The following is a 13,037-nucleotide window of genomic DNA, read 5'->3' as shown; positions in this document are numbered from 1 at the left end:
GGCTTATGTGTTCTTGGTTGAACAATAAGCCAATCCTTGCCATCATATGAGTGAAGTTTCAAGGGTTCACTAATCAATTGTTTTGCAAGTGTTGTGGTTTAAGTGTTATAGGTTGCCTTGCATACTTGAAGGTGGTGAAGTTTTTGGCTAAACCATCCATCTCCAAGAAGGCTAAGGATCCTCGATTCAAAGCTGATAAATGCCATCCAAGTTTTCCAGAAGATCAACAAAAAGAGGTCTTTGAGCCCCTCAAGATTTGCTTCTCTCCATCACATAAATCTCAAATCATTTCTTGGTTACTTTTTAGGTTTATCATTGAATATCAAAGCATTAGGTGTAACACTAGACCACTGTCCCAACAGTGGTCAGACTTGCTCTAAGAGGAACAAGTTTGTTTGTTCCCTTTGAGCAATAATTTGAAGTAACTTTTAATCTACCTAAGTCTGCTTGCTATCTTTTGGTTTGGTGCTCTTATTTCATATTAGACTTTGTAGTGTTTATTGGCTAACAAATAGACTGACATTCTGCTGTCTTGTGGCAGAAATCGAAGGCTGCCCACTGATTTTTTTCAAAGGCTGATATTTGCAGAACTTTGGGCAGACTTTAAACCTCTCCAAAGGCAGACCACTTGGGCAGAAAAAGGAGATCTTTGACAGGCCCTAGGACAGATTGTTTGCATACCTTCTTGAGCAGATTTCAAGTGTGTTCTGGACAAAGTTTTGGGGCTATTTCGAGCAGACTTTGATTTCCCCTTAAGGCAGAAATTCAAATCCTTTTTTTGGACAGACATTCTCTGCCTTTTAAGCAGTGTTGTTTGGTATTTCTTTTAAAGAAAAGGAGGCAGTTTGCAGACCTATTTGCACATACCTTTGACAAGTAGCCTAAAAAGGAGCCTTCATCCCCTCATCATTGTGATATTGTCATCTTTCAAGGTTTATCTATTCATGTGAAATCATTCAAGGAGGTCTCTTGGTTTGTAAAAAAGGAAACCCCTTTCGTAATAGGCTCTTATTTGTTATAAGGGAGCCTTGACTTTCTTCTAATCATCTACTCAAACTCATTGTAACGTTTGGGTTTGGGTGTTCATTTTTCTGGTAACTTGATTGGAAAGGGCATCTTTCCCATTTGAGGGAGATTCTTGTAAACTGTCTTCCAAAGGACCCTCTCTATCCCTCATCCAACAAGAGGGATCAAACCTTAATAAAAGATTGAACATTCTTTTGGGAGCTTGGTGATTTTTCCCTTTGGCTTCCCTTTTCCCCAATTGGGTAAGGTGTCCTTTGTATGGTTGCTTGAGTGTTTATTTTGTTCTTTGATTTTCATGCATCTTAAGTTTTTCCAACTTTTCATCTCAATTCACATATGCAAATTTAACATGTTGAATGATTTTGCCTAACCTCATTTGATAAATCCTTTTGTTTCATTCATCTCTCTATTGCAATTGCTTTCTTCTTTCAGTTAGTAGACTAACTCACTTTTACATCATTCTTGCAATCTCATTTAGTTTAATTTCTACAATTTCCTTAGTTGGTTTTATTATCAATTGTCATTTATTTTTAATTAAGCTTCTCCTTCATAGCAATCTAGCACTAACAAATCAACTTCCAACATAAGTTGGTTGAAGTAGATGATAGATACCCTCCATCCCATATTGACTCCTCACTATGAGATTAGGGCCCAGGCGAGGGTGAGGTCTAAGGAAACGAAGTTCTTTGAAACTTGCTTAGGCTACTTAAAATTAACCAAGATAATCTCATCACATTACAAAGCAGGTACACTACAAAGCAACATCATCATTTAAAGTTTGTGTTTCATGTGTTCACATTTGGAATGAGTCTTTCATCTTAAGTAGATTTTATTTGCTCACAAGTATCACATTTATCACTTGAGCATTTTTCCAAGTTGACGACCATTTATTCCATTGTCAAACACTTGTCTCATTTATTGCACTTGCTAAAGTTGCAAATTGCCAGCATTACTTTTACATCTATCTTGTGGTATTTTGTTTTCTTTCCAAGTTGTTTTGCAAAGTTATATTTTCACTTGGAATATCCTTAACAAGTAGTTATATTTGGGCACTGGTCTTGGCTTGCTATGTGTGGTTGCATGTAGTCACTGACCCTGTAATTGTAATTGATATTATATATTTGAAGTGTTAACTCTAGAAAACTAACTTGCAAGCTTTGAGCTAGCTGAACCTTAGACATATTTGGGGTCCAACGCCCTTGGCTTCGCTAGGAGTATGCATATACAGAGGAGTTGAGAATTGAGTGACAAACTCAACTCGAAACTTTCCCCCAAGGCCACACCAAGTGGAGTTAAGGACTTTCTCCACAACAATCCCAGGTGTGGATTAAGGTGGCAACATCCCTCACATCTCTTGCATGTCCCTCCTTGAAAATGGGGACTTTGGGAGACATTGCTTTGATAATTTTTAGGATGCTTGGACATCCCTTGTCGAAACTAGTGTTGATGTGGCACTAAGCCTTCCAAAAAGATATTCAATTACTAGTTCGACATTCAGATCATGACAAATATTATCTATGAAGTGCATGCCAAAAAACTGCATAGTATGTTTTAGTAATGGGGGATAATAACTATACAATTTTGATTCCCATGTTTTGCAGGTTTTTGTTATGTATGCTCTTTTTTGTTGTTTGAAGGTTGAGACAATGGGGGAGGTGGGGGGAGGGGTTAATGTCCACTTGAAAAAAGTCTTTGTTCTTGCTTTTATTATTATTATTATTATTTATTTTTGTTATCATGGAAAAAAAATCATCATTTTATTTCAAAATAGAGACATAATTACATTTTGCAGATGCATACAATTATTTGCATTCATGTGGGAGCAATTACTATGTTTTTAGCAAAAAACTGTTGGCCAACTACTGAAAGAGTTCCACAGGTCTGTTTTTTTTGAACAGTGAAAACATATAAGTTAACAAGTATCTATTACAATTCATTGCTGAAAATACAAATGAAAAGAAAGATGAATATCACAATATTTTCAAATTACTTTTTCTTTGTCTCCTAGGTGAACATTTTCAGAAATGATGTGGTGTTGGTAAGTTTTCTTCTATGAATGGTCGGTGGAAGTATTCAAAATGTTTTGAATCCATCTGTTCATTTATCTTCCATCTCCCATATTCCATGTGTATACCTGCTTTAGACATTGCATCTGCTGTCATGTTTCGTTCCCTATAGACATGGCAACAATTTATAGTGTCAAAACTATCTTGATTCTTTGATAAGAAGCACTTCGCCTAACAAAGGTAACAATTGTTCATTGTGGCATCTTTGAATCCCATTTACCCAATTTATTATTATCATGGAGTCACCAAAGATTTGTAAAGTGCTACATCCTTCTTCTTTAACAAACAGTGGAAGGAGCTTCAAAGCCATTAGTTTAGCAAAATTATTTGTACCACTCCCCAAACCCATTTTTATAGAGAAAGTATGTGTCTCCAATAAATGAAGAACCACACCCCCTCCACATCTGTTGTCCTCACCCAATGAGGCTCCATTAAAGAAGGCCCATGGTCGAGATTTGTCAATGACCTTTGGGATTATGAGCCTAGTGGCGCTGATACTATCTTTACTGGGGAGATGATTGAAACATAGTAAAGATCTTGCTGACGATGAAGGTTAAATAAAGTATAAATAAAAAATTCTTGAAAAAAAGCATGCAAAAGAATATCACAGAAGAGAATGCAACAAAGACAACAAGGTTGATAATGAAGTTCACTAGAACCTCCTTGGCGACGGCTCTGGGTCCTCTTCAAATGGAATGGCCTTTTTTTATTAATGCCAACTCATTACAATCTTTGACAACATCGTCGATTAGCAAGGCATGAGGACCACTCTCCCTTCCAAGAGGGGCACATGATTATCCACTCAAACAACTGACGAGAGCAGGAAAATTCTCCATGAAGGGCAACAATCTCCACTCAACAACAAAGAGTGGGCTTGAAACTATTCTCCACAACAATGGGTTGATCTCTCCACAAAGGGGCAAAGTAGAAGTTCTCCACTCAAAAGCTAAGAGTGGTCACAATAAATCCAAAACTTCTTCACTTAACTAATATAAAGTAGGCACATAAAACCTCTCCACTCAAAACAAATATAAAAAGTGGGCTACAATATTTTTATGACAAAAATCTCTCCTCACTATATAAACATTATAAGAGTGGGCTATATAAATCTTCTCCACTCACTAATCAACGGTGGGCATAAACGCTATATGACTCTCCACAAAGGGGCATAAAAGAAACTATCCACACCATAATACAAGTGGGCGTAAAAATATAACTTTAGACTTCAATAGTCTCTCATCTCCAAATGGGCCTGCTGGTGGTATATATAATACAAAGTCAAACCACTATATAACTCGGTCCAATGAGTTTAATTCAGGGCTCGGTCGAATGTGTTGCACCCACATAGTATATTTTGATCCGCCATCAAATGAACGAAAGCCATATAACATACTGGTGCTTTGCGTATAAAACTTTGTATACAATGGCATGTGGTCGAATGACATAGTGGTAGCTCGGTCCAATAATGGGAACGAGGGTGGAATCGTGATAATCTTGCAGTCAAATCGATCCATAGTCTGTGGCCGATTCGTTACAACAACCAAAGAAATTAATACCCCCGTCCAACTATACTTGATCCCCTGGCATATAAATTGGTGCATAGTTCTATATGGCTAGTGCTTTGTTACAACATTCCTTCCGGTGATCAAATTATTATATGGCACGTTGTCATTGTATGGATTGGCATCGTTTATATTTGGTACACTTATAACCACAACCTATACCATAACGTTGGTGGTATCCATTGTAGCTCCTGTGGATGTGTTTGTTGTAACATAATGTTGATCGAACTATTATATTGCCACCATTATATATGGCATTGTTACATGGTTTGAATACGTCAGTCCAATGATAGCTTTTATTTGGCGGTGGTCCAGATGTAGTTCCAATTGTATATACGTTTGGTGGAGCAATTGTCGATGATTAAGTCTGGCGGAACTGCCAGATTTGGTGGACTTCGTCAACCCCCTTTTGCCAACATATAAACAATCAAATAATAAATATGAGCGGCCACGATTTATTAACAAGACCTGTGGTTGTGGTGAAATGGTAAAGTGCAGACTTTGTGGAAGTAGGTTGGAGGTTCGAATCTCACCGAGGCCTTTGTGCCTTTCCAAAATTTTGACCAATGAACCTAGGCCACGTGTCAGATTTCAACAGTGCCATGTGGCACTCTATTACTCGTCCACGTCAATAGCCAATCAACAATCAACCTTGCCAATTCAACGCCCAGTCATTAGTCCAATCAGTGGTACCACCTGCCCATGTGGAAGCCCAATCACCATCTAGTGCCATGTCAACTGCCACTCAACACCACACATGCCACATGTCGCTTTTTCATTCTGCCATGTCAGCACCTACAGTGCCACGTGTCAAGCTGCCATGCTGCCACGTGTCCCTCTGCCCAATTTATGCTTTTTCTCGAAAATTTTAAACTGCCATATCTCACCCATACGAACTCTGTTTGAGGCTGTTCAAATTTCCTTGGATTCAATTCGCCGAGCTTTACGCATTGGCGCCAGTTCCAAGACATTGTGACAACTTTAAATTTTGAGCTTCTTTGAGATCCTCCTGGATTAGATCATCCTACAAAAAGGGATTTTGGTCTCCAAAAGCTTACAAACAATATTCATTATTTCATAAGCTTAAAATAGGACACTATGGTCTTTACAACGTATGCCAAACATAACTTTTTGCCTCTGACCATGCACATAGGCTGACCATCGTTTGCTGAATTGAGCTAGTGGGCTCTCCTCTCTTCGCTGCACTTCTTCGAGGGTTGGTTCTAGAACAGTGGCCATAGATACCTCCTTTTCTACCGCAACATCCCATTTGGATTAGTGCTAGTACATTTTTGGGACCAGAGTTTGCAATTATGATAGCTTTCCCTTTCCTTTCTGCTTCCTCATGTTGACTAGGTGTACACTCTGCCATAGGAATTGCTATAAGGTCCTCCTTTTCCACATCCTTATGTTGGATCGATGCCTACTTCATTTTCTTGTTGGAGCTTTGGTGGAGCTCTGGATGGAGTTTCCAACATTTATCATTCTAGTGCGCCATGATGTGACAATGCGTGCAGTAGTTCCTGCACTTGTTCTTGGGATTGAACACCTTTAAACCAGGTAGATATTGTGGTGCTCTTCTGGTTTTTCTAGTTTCCTGGTTGCCATTGCCTTCCTGTACAAAGATTTTCTCTTTCTACATCTTGCCACACAATGATTAGGTGACTGACAAAATGTGCAAGGGTGTTTGCTCCATAAATGTTGAATACAATGTTCATCAAAGGAAGATTTAGATTCATACCCTTTACTGTTGTCTTTGCTACAGGATTGCTCAGAAGAACTGGATTCACCTCCACTGTCACTACTCGGACGTGATGTGTACACATCATGTGGAGGATCTGTCGACATCGACTGGGGTTCGTTAGTTGAAGAATTTTTCACTTCCATCATACTAGAACAACCTTTGTCGAAACCCAAACCGTCATATCGAGGTATTTCTACCATCTCGATAGGTCTTGTAATGCCTTGGCCATTTACACCAAGACATTTGTCTGAGTATCCCATCTTCATCAGCAACTTCCACCCAATACCTTTGGTATGCTTTTCAAAAGCACCAAAAGAGTCATCTGCACGAGGAGAACAGGGAGAATGGGATAAGCCCAAGGAAGATTTTACAGGTTTTCTGCTCTTCGGTGATGATTCCCAATTGTCATGCACATCAGGCTTTAGCGATGCTTCCCAATTGTCATGCACACAAGGCTGGACTATACCAACATCTTGATTTTGCCTTGCAAGGCTTCTTGCCTTCTCTATAGTGGAGGCTTCACCAAATCGCTCCTGTATGGTCTGTTCAAGAAGGCAGCGTAACTTTCGCTTATCTTCCTCAACAATCTCAAGTTGCCTTCGCAGTTTAATGACCTCCTCTTGTAGGAATTGATTCATGGCCTCCAACTCCTGAATTCTTTCGCTCTCAATATTCCTTTCCATTCTTGCACTCAACCTGCAATGTCAGTTTGCTCTGACACCAAAATTTGATCCAAGCCCAGTAAAGATCTTGCTGACGATGAAGGTTAATTAGAAGTGCAAATTAAAAATTCTTGAAAAAAGCGTGTAAAAGAATATCACATAAGAGAATGCAATAGAGACAATAAGGTTGATAACGGAGTTCACCAAAACCTCCTTTGCTATGTCTCCGGGTCCTCTCCAAATGGAGTGGCCTTTCTTTATTAATGCTAACTCGTTACAATCTTTGACAACGCCGTCAATTAGCAAGGCGTGAGGACCACTCTCCCTTCCAAACGGGGCTCAAGATTCTCCAGTCAAACAACTGATGAGAGCGAACAAATTCTCCATGAAGGGCAACAATCTCCACTCAACAACAAAGAATGGGCTTGAAACCATTCTCCACAATAGTGGGTTGATCTTTCCACAAAGGGGAAAAGTAGCAATTCTCTACTCAAAAGCTAAGAGTGGGCACAATGAAGCGAAAACACTTCTCCTCTTAACTAACATAAAGGGCACATAAAATCTCTCCACTCAAAAATAATATAAAAAGTGGGCTACAATATCTTTATGACAAAAATATCTCCACACTATATAAACATTATAAGATTGGGCTATATAAATCTTCTCCACTCACTAATCAAAGGTGGGCATAAACGCTATACGACTCTCCACAAAGGGGCATAAAAGAAACTCTCCACACCATAATACAAGTGGGCATAAAAATATAACTTTAGACTTAAATAGTCTCTCTTCTCCAAATGGGTGTGCTAGTGGTATTTATAATACAAATTCAAACCACTACATAACTCCGTCCATTGAGTTTAATTTAGGTCTCGATCAAATGTGTTGCGCCCACATGGTATATTTTGATTCGCGGTTAAATAAACAAAAGCCATATAACACAATGGCGCTCTGCATATAAAACTTTGTATACAACGACCCACGGTTGAATGACATAGTGGCAACTCGGTCCAATGATGGGAACGAGGGTGGAGCCGTGATAATCTTGTGGCCAAATTGATCCATAGTCCGTGGCCGATTTGTTACAACAACCAGAGCAATTAATCTCCCGGTCCAACTATACTCGACCCCCTGAGATATAAATTGTTGCATAGTTCTATATGGCTGGCTCTCCATTACAACATTTCTTGTGGTGGTCAAATTATTATATGGCACGTCATCGTTGTATGGATTGGCGTCGTTTATATTTGGCACACGTATAACTGCAGCCTATACTGTAGCATTGGTGGTATCCGTCGTGGCTCCCGTGGATGTGTTTTTTGTAACCATAACGCTGGTTGAACTATTATATTGCCACCATTATATATGGCGCTATTACATCGTTTGGATATGTCAGTCCAATGATAGATTTTATTTAGTTGCAGTTCAGATGGAAAACCCATTTAATATATATTTGGCAGTGGTTCCAACTGTATATACATTTGGTGGAGCAATATTCGATGATTAAGTCTGGTGGAGCCACCAGATTTGGCAGACTTCGCCAACCCCCTATTGCCAACATATAAACAATCAAATAATAAATATGAGCAACCACGATGTATTAACAAGACCTACGGTTGTGGTGAAATGGTAAAGAACGAATTTTGTGGGAAGTAGGTTGTAGGTTCAAATCTCATCGAGGCCTTCATGCCTTTGCAAAATTTTGACCAATGAACCCAGGCACGTGTCGGATTTCTACAACGCCACATGGTGCCCTATAAATCGTCCATATCAACAACCAATCAACGATCAACCCGACCAATTCAACACCCAATCTTTGGTCTAGTCAGCCGTACCTCCTGCCCCCAATCACTAACCAGTGCCATGTCAGCTGCCACTCAACACCACATTGTGCCATGTGTTGCTTTATCATGTTGCGACATCAACACTTGAAGTGCCACGTGTCAAGCTGCCATACTGCCACGTGTCACGACTCACCTTTTCCCAGCATTTGTGCTTTGTCCCAAAAACTTTAAACTGCCATATGTTAGCCATGCGAACTATTAGAAAATTAGAAAGGTAGAAAGATTCTCTTATATTGATAATTACTTGTGATATTTGTGTAGTCTTATTAACTTTCTTTATGTTCTTCTTTTATCTTCTTTTCATCAAGCAAACATCAAATCAAAACATGAAGATTAACGACACCAGATATAGGCACTTAGCCTGGGTTAAAACCCCTCCATATGGGAAAACCTAGTCAAACTCTTCCACTATCAGATTCAAATAAAACTTGAGACAATCCAAGACCTTAGACCAAACCCAAAGACCTTCCTCCTCCACCAAGTCAGCCCTCAAACTGTCCTTCCAGACTTCAAAGATGAAGTACAACAACACTGCATCAAAGACAGAATTTCGGCCTCTACTGCTTCAAAATTTCGAGCCAACTTCAGGTTTGCAAGTTTGATCCTCCTGCAACTCAAAAATTTCTCACGAGTGGATCACAAGAGAGAGAAAACAGTCTCCAAACTTCTTTGCTAGGGTTTTTCTCCTTCTTCCTTGAATTTTGCACCCTCTTTCCTTCTCCAACAACTGCAGATCGAACTTCTTGGTTGATGCTTCAAATGAGGTCAAATAGTTGTCAATATATAGTGAATCTGTGAGGTCGAATTCCCTTAATGAGGCCAAGTTGTCCTTCCTTGAGGCCAACTTGGTGGAGGAGGCCTAAATGACCTAATTTTATCAAAATAAATTTCTTCTTTGATAGGTAAAGCCTAAGAAGGGTCTTTTACATAATGACAAGGACTCTTGACACAAACCCTAGAATCCTACAATGGATGCTTTGACCTAAAATAAAATCATAAAGCATGAAACCCATGCTTAATAAATAATTTTTCTTTCATAATAATAATTCTTTTTCTTTCATTTGATAAATACATTATATCATGACTCAAATACAATTATGAAAACCGACACTAGTTACATTTTTCAACGCTCTCTCTTAACTAGGGAGGTATTCATAATTACATATATATAGAGGTACATGGAAGATCTCATAATGATATGCTCTATGAAGAGTCACAACACATGCAGTGCTACAGATTAGATACCGAACCAGGGTACTCTAATGGGGTGGGACTAAGGTTTACCCAAGCTGTAGCCACTCTAGTTGCCATCAGGGTTTTAAGCTCTAACACCAACCCAGGATCTAGGTGCATATCCAAGGTCAGAGCTCCAAGACCAACACCACCCACCCTACTTCGAGATCTAGACATCAACACATAGGTTGGCCAGATGTCCTCCCAAGCATCTTGTCACCCCAAGATGCTTTATCTCTCCTAATCAGATATATCCACCAATCCAAGCATGCTTCAAACGTTCAACCTTTTTACGGAGAGATCCTGCACAATCACAACCCCGATCAATAATAAACCTTTTAAATATGTATACAAGTAAACACAAACCTTCAGGGTCTCCAATCATTTTAATGCTACTTATATCATCATCCAGTTATCCAAATACAACTTGTCGGAAGCTTTCTTCTTTCATTTCTTCAGCAACACCAAAAACAACCTTCAAGTCTTATGTTTGTAACTTCATGAATCACGAACATCCATCTGTAGTACTTTCATTCATTCTTCAGTTTCATTCTTTCTTCAAGGTATTCATTATGACTGTCATAATATGCCCTCCCTCTTAACTGGGGAGATATACCCTTTCTTCTATCCAAGTTCCCTCTCAACTCAACAACTTTCTTCTTTTATAACATTGGAGAAGCTACAATCTTTCAAGGCTTTATTTCTTTGGGAATGTCATGGAAACAAGGTCATCTTAGTCGTCATCATTCTTATAGCTTCCTTTATTCATCATGCTCATCATTATTATCGAGTCATCTTCAATTATGAACATCTTCAACATTTTGAAGATTATGTACCTACAAATCTTTAATTGCAAGTACAACCAAATACAAATATACAGAAGCATGAAGTCAACTATATCAAAATCATGTTATTATAGTGGAAGCATCAAAACATTCAAGCTTTAGACATCAAATACTCAAACCTAGTTAGGTTCATAATTAGCAAGGGTCACATCTTTTATATACTAGACTTCAACATCTTGCTAGGGTTTTATCATAAACCCTTGTTAGGGTCCCACCCTAACCCCCTTATTTATGTCATGGGATCACGTCATAGTCAAGAGCCAATAAAGCCCATATTAATATTTGTAAGTGGTTAACCCGCAATTAATGACGGGACCACAGTTAGTTGCAAATGGGTCGTAGTATTAGATAGATGGTATTAATAAAACCCACGGTATTGGCCCGTGGTATTGCATGTATGAGTCATATATAAAGGATAGACACTCCCTGCGAGGAGTATCGTGTCTTATTTTGTAATCGAGCTCTGCTCTATTGGAGGTTGCCCCCTCGAAGAGGCAAATGAACATTACTCTCTGAATAATAAAATCATTGCTATTCTGTGTTCTGGGTATCTTTTCTTCGCATATTCTGTATTGGGTATCATTTTGCAGGTTAAAGAGCATAACAAGTGGTATCAGAGCACTTTCCAGGGCCGGTGGGATCTCCAATTCTTAGCAATTTTTTTTTTTTTTTTGGCTAGAGACGTGTTCCGGCGTCTTTAAACCACGAGATCTGTCGTTGAGCGCATAAACCTGCGGATTTGGGGAGGCATGCACGCAGGAAATACAAGAGGTGGTCACGTCTGTTGGACTCCCTTGTAACCCCTGTGGGTACCCCTTCGAGTAGTAGCGCATTAGACAGAACCGCGCACGGACTGTCTTCCACGTACCCTTTGGGTATATCGGAAGCCCCTAGGCTCCCTTGAAACCTCGCCATAGATAAACCGTCGGCCGTCTTGTGGCTACAGTACACCGAGAACAGCACTCAGAGAGATTACTTCCCCGTACGATAGGGTAGTCGGGTTGTATGACTAAGGGTACGGTCGATCCTCCTTAGTTAGAGCCCTGAAACATTGGGCCGAGTACCACTGCCAGACCCTTATGTATATTGCGATGTAGCACCTGACACTCCTCAAGACCATAGTTCCCTTTTCTATCGGGGGATCGCACATCATCTATTCCAGATCCGCTGGTGCAACGGGGTGTAGCAGCAGCCGACATCAGTCCCGCAGTCTCAAGTTCGCAGATCAGTCATTCCGATCTATTAGAGCCAGCCGATCCGCAGCAGCAACCTGTTCCGCCGCCCAGAGCTATCCGATCCGCCATTCAGATCTCTCAGATCCACCAGATCGGAGTTGTTGTGAAGGGTTCCTATACCGAGGTATAATTTTCGCAGGACTTTTGGCCGCATTGACATTTTGAGGATTTGGCGACTGCAGTATTGATCAGGAAGGAGTAAAACTCCGTTAGGAGTTTTCAAAAAAAAAAAAGTCTGAGATCTTCCAGGGCGCTTATTGGTGATCTAGCCCATCAGAATCAGGATGATGAGCTGAGCACGGTGGTACCATTCAATTATTAGTGAAAATTTTTAGGCGGTCCCAATTTTTCATTAGGTTGGTGTATGGTAGAAACTAGAGCTCAAGCGACAGCCAATGAAAGAATGGACAAACTTGAAGAAACCATCCAATCCATCAATAAGCAGCTTACCGGACTATGTCTCCAGGTCCAGCAATTACTCCCGAAGGGCAAGGAGCAAGCCCACGAGGAGGAGTATAATGACAATGAATACAATGAGGGTGAGTCTAGCCACTCTCCTCACGTCTGGCACACCCACCCACGACCCAGTCAGCGACCTCCCAAGTTGGATATGCATAAATTTGACGGTTCTCACCCGTCCGCATGGATAGCACAAATGGAGCAGTATTTCAAACTGAATCATATCTTAGATGATGCGACTAAGCTTATGTTGGGGAGCATGTACTTGGACAATGAGCGGTGGCAATGGTGGGAATGGCATCAACGTTGCCATGGACCTTTTAAGACTTGGACCCAATTTACCAAAGCTCTTCGAGACCGC

The 13,037-nt window shown here is 40.1% G+C and overlaps 1 protein-coding gene across 4 annotated transcripts in view; it reads left to right on the top strand.

Moving 5' to 3' along the window:
- The window catches only part of LOC149152518 (uncharacterized), a 124,064-nt gene that overhangs the window by 91,881 nt on the left and 19,146 nt on the right, over window positions 1–13,037 (top strand). Inside the window, exon 3 of one of the 4 annotated variants that reach the window (XM_089437893.1) lies at window positions 542–1,264. The exons of the other annotated variants lie outside the window; for them this stretch is intronic. The gene's annotated coding sequence lies outside the window, so the exon portion shown is untranslated. Of the gene's footprint in view, window positions 1–541; window positions 1,265–13,037 lie in introns of those variants that run through there. 4 annotated transcript variants of the gene reach the window in all.

This window comes from Pinus tabuliformis, chromosome 9 (assembly GCF_031772625.1).
Source record: "Pinus tabuliformis cultivar Carrire ecotype Pingquan chromosome 9, CPIR1, whole genome shotgun sequence".
Taxonomy (NCBI): Eukaryota; Viridiplantae; Streptophyta; class Pinopsida; order Pinales; family Pinaceae; genus Pinus; species Pinus tabuliformis.
This window is presented reverse-complemented; position numbering and strand designations above follow the sequence as displayed.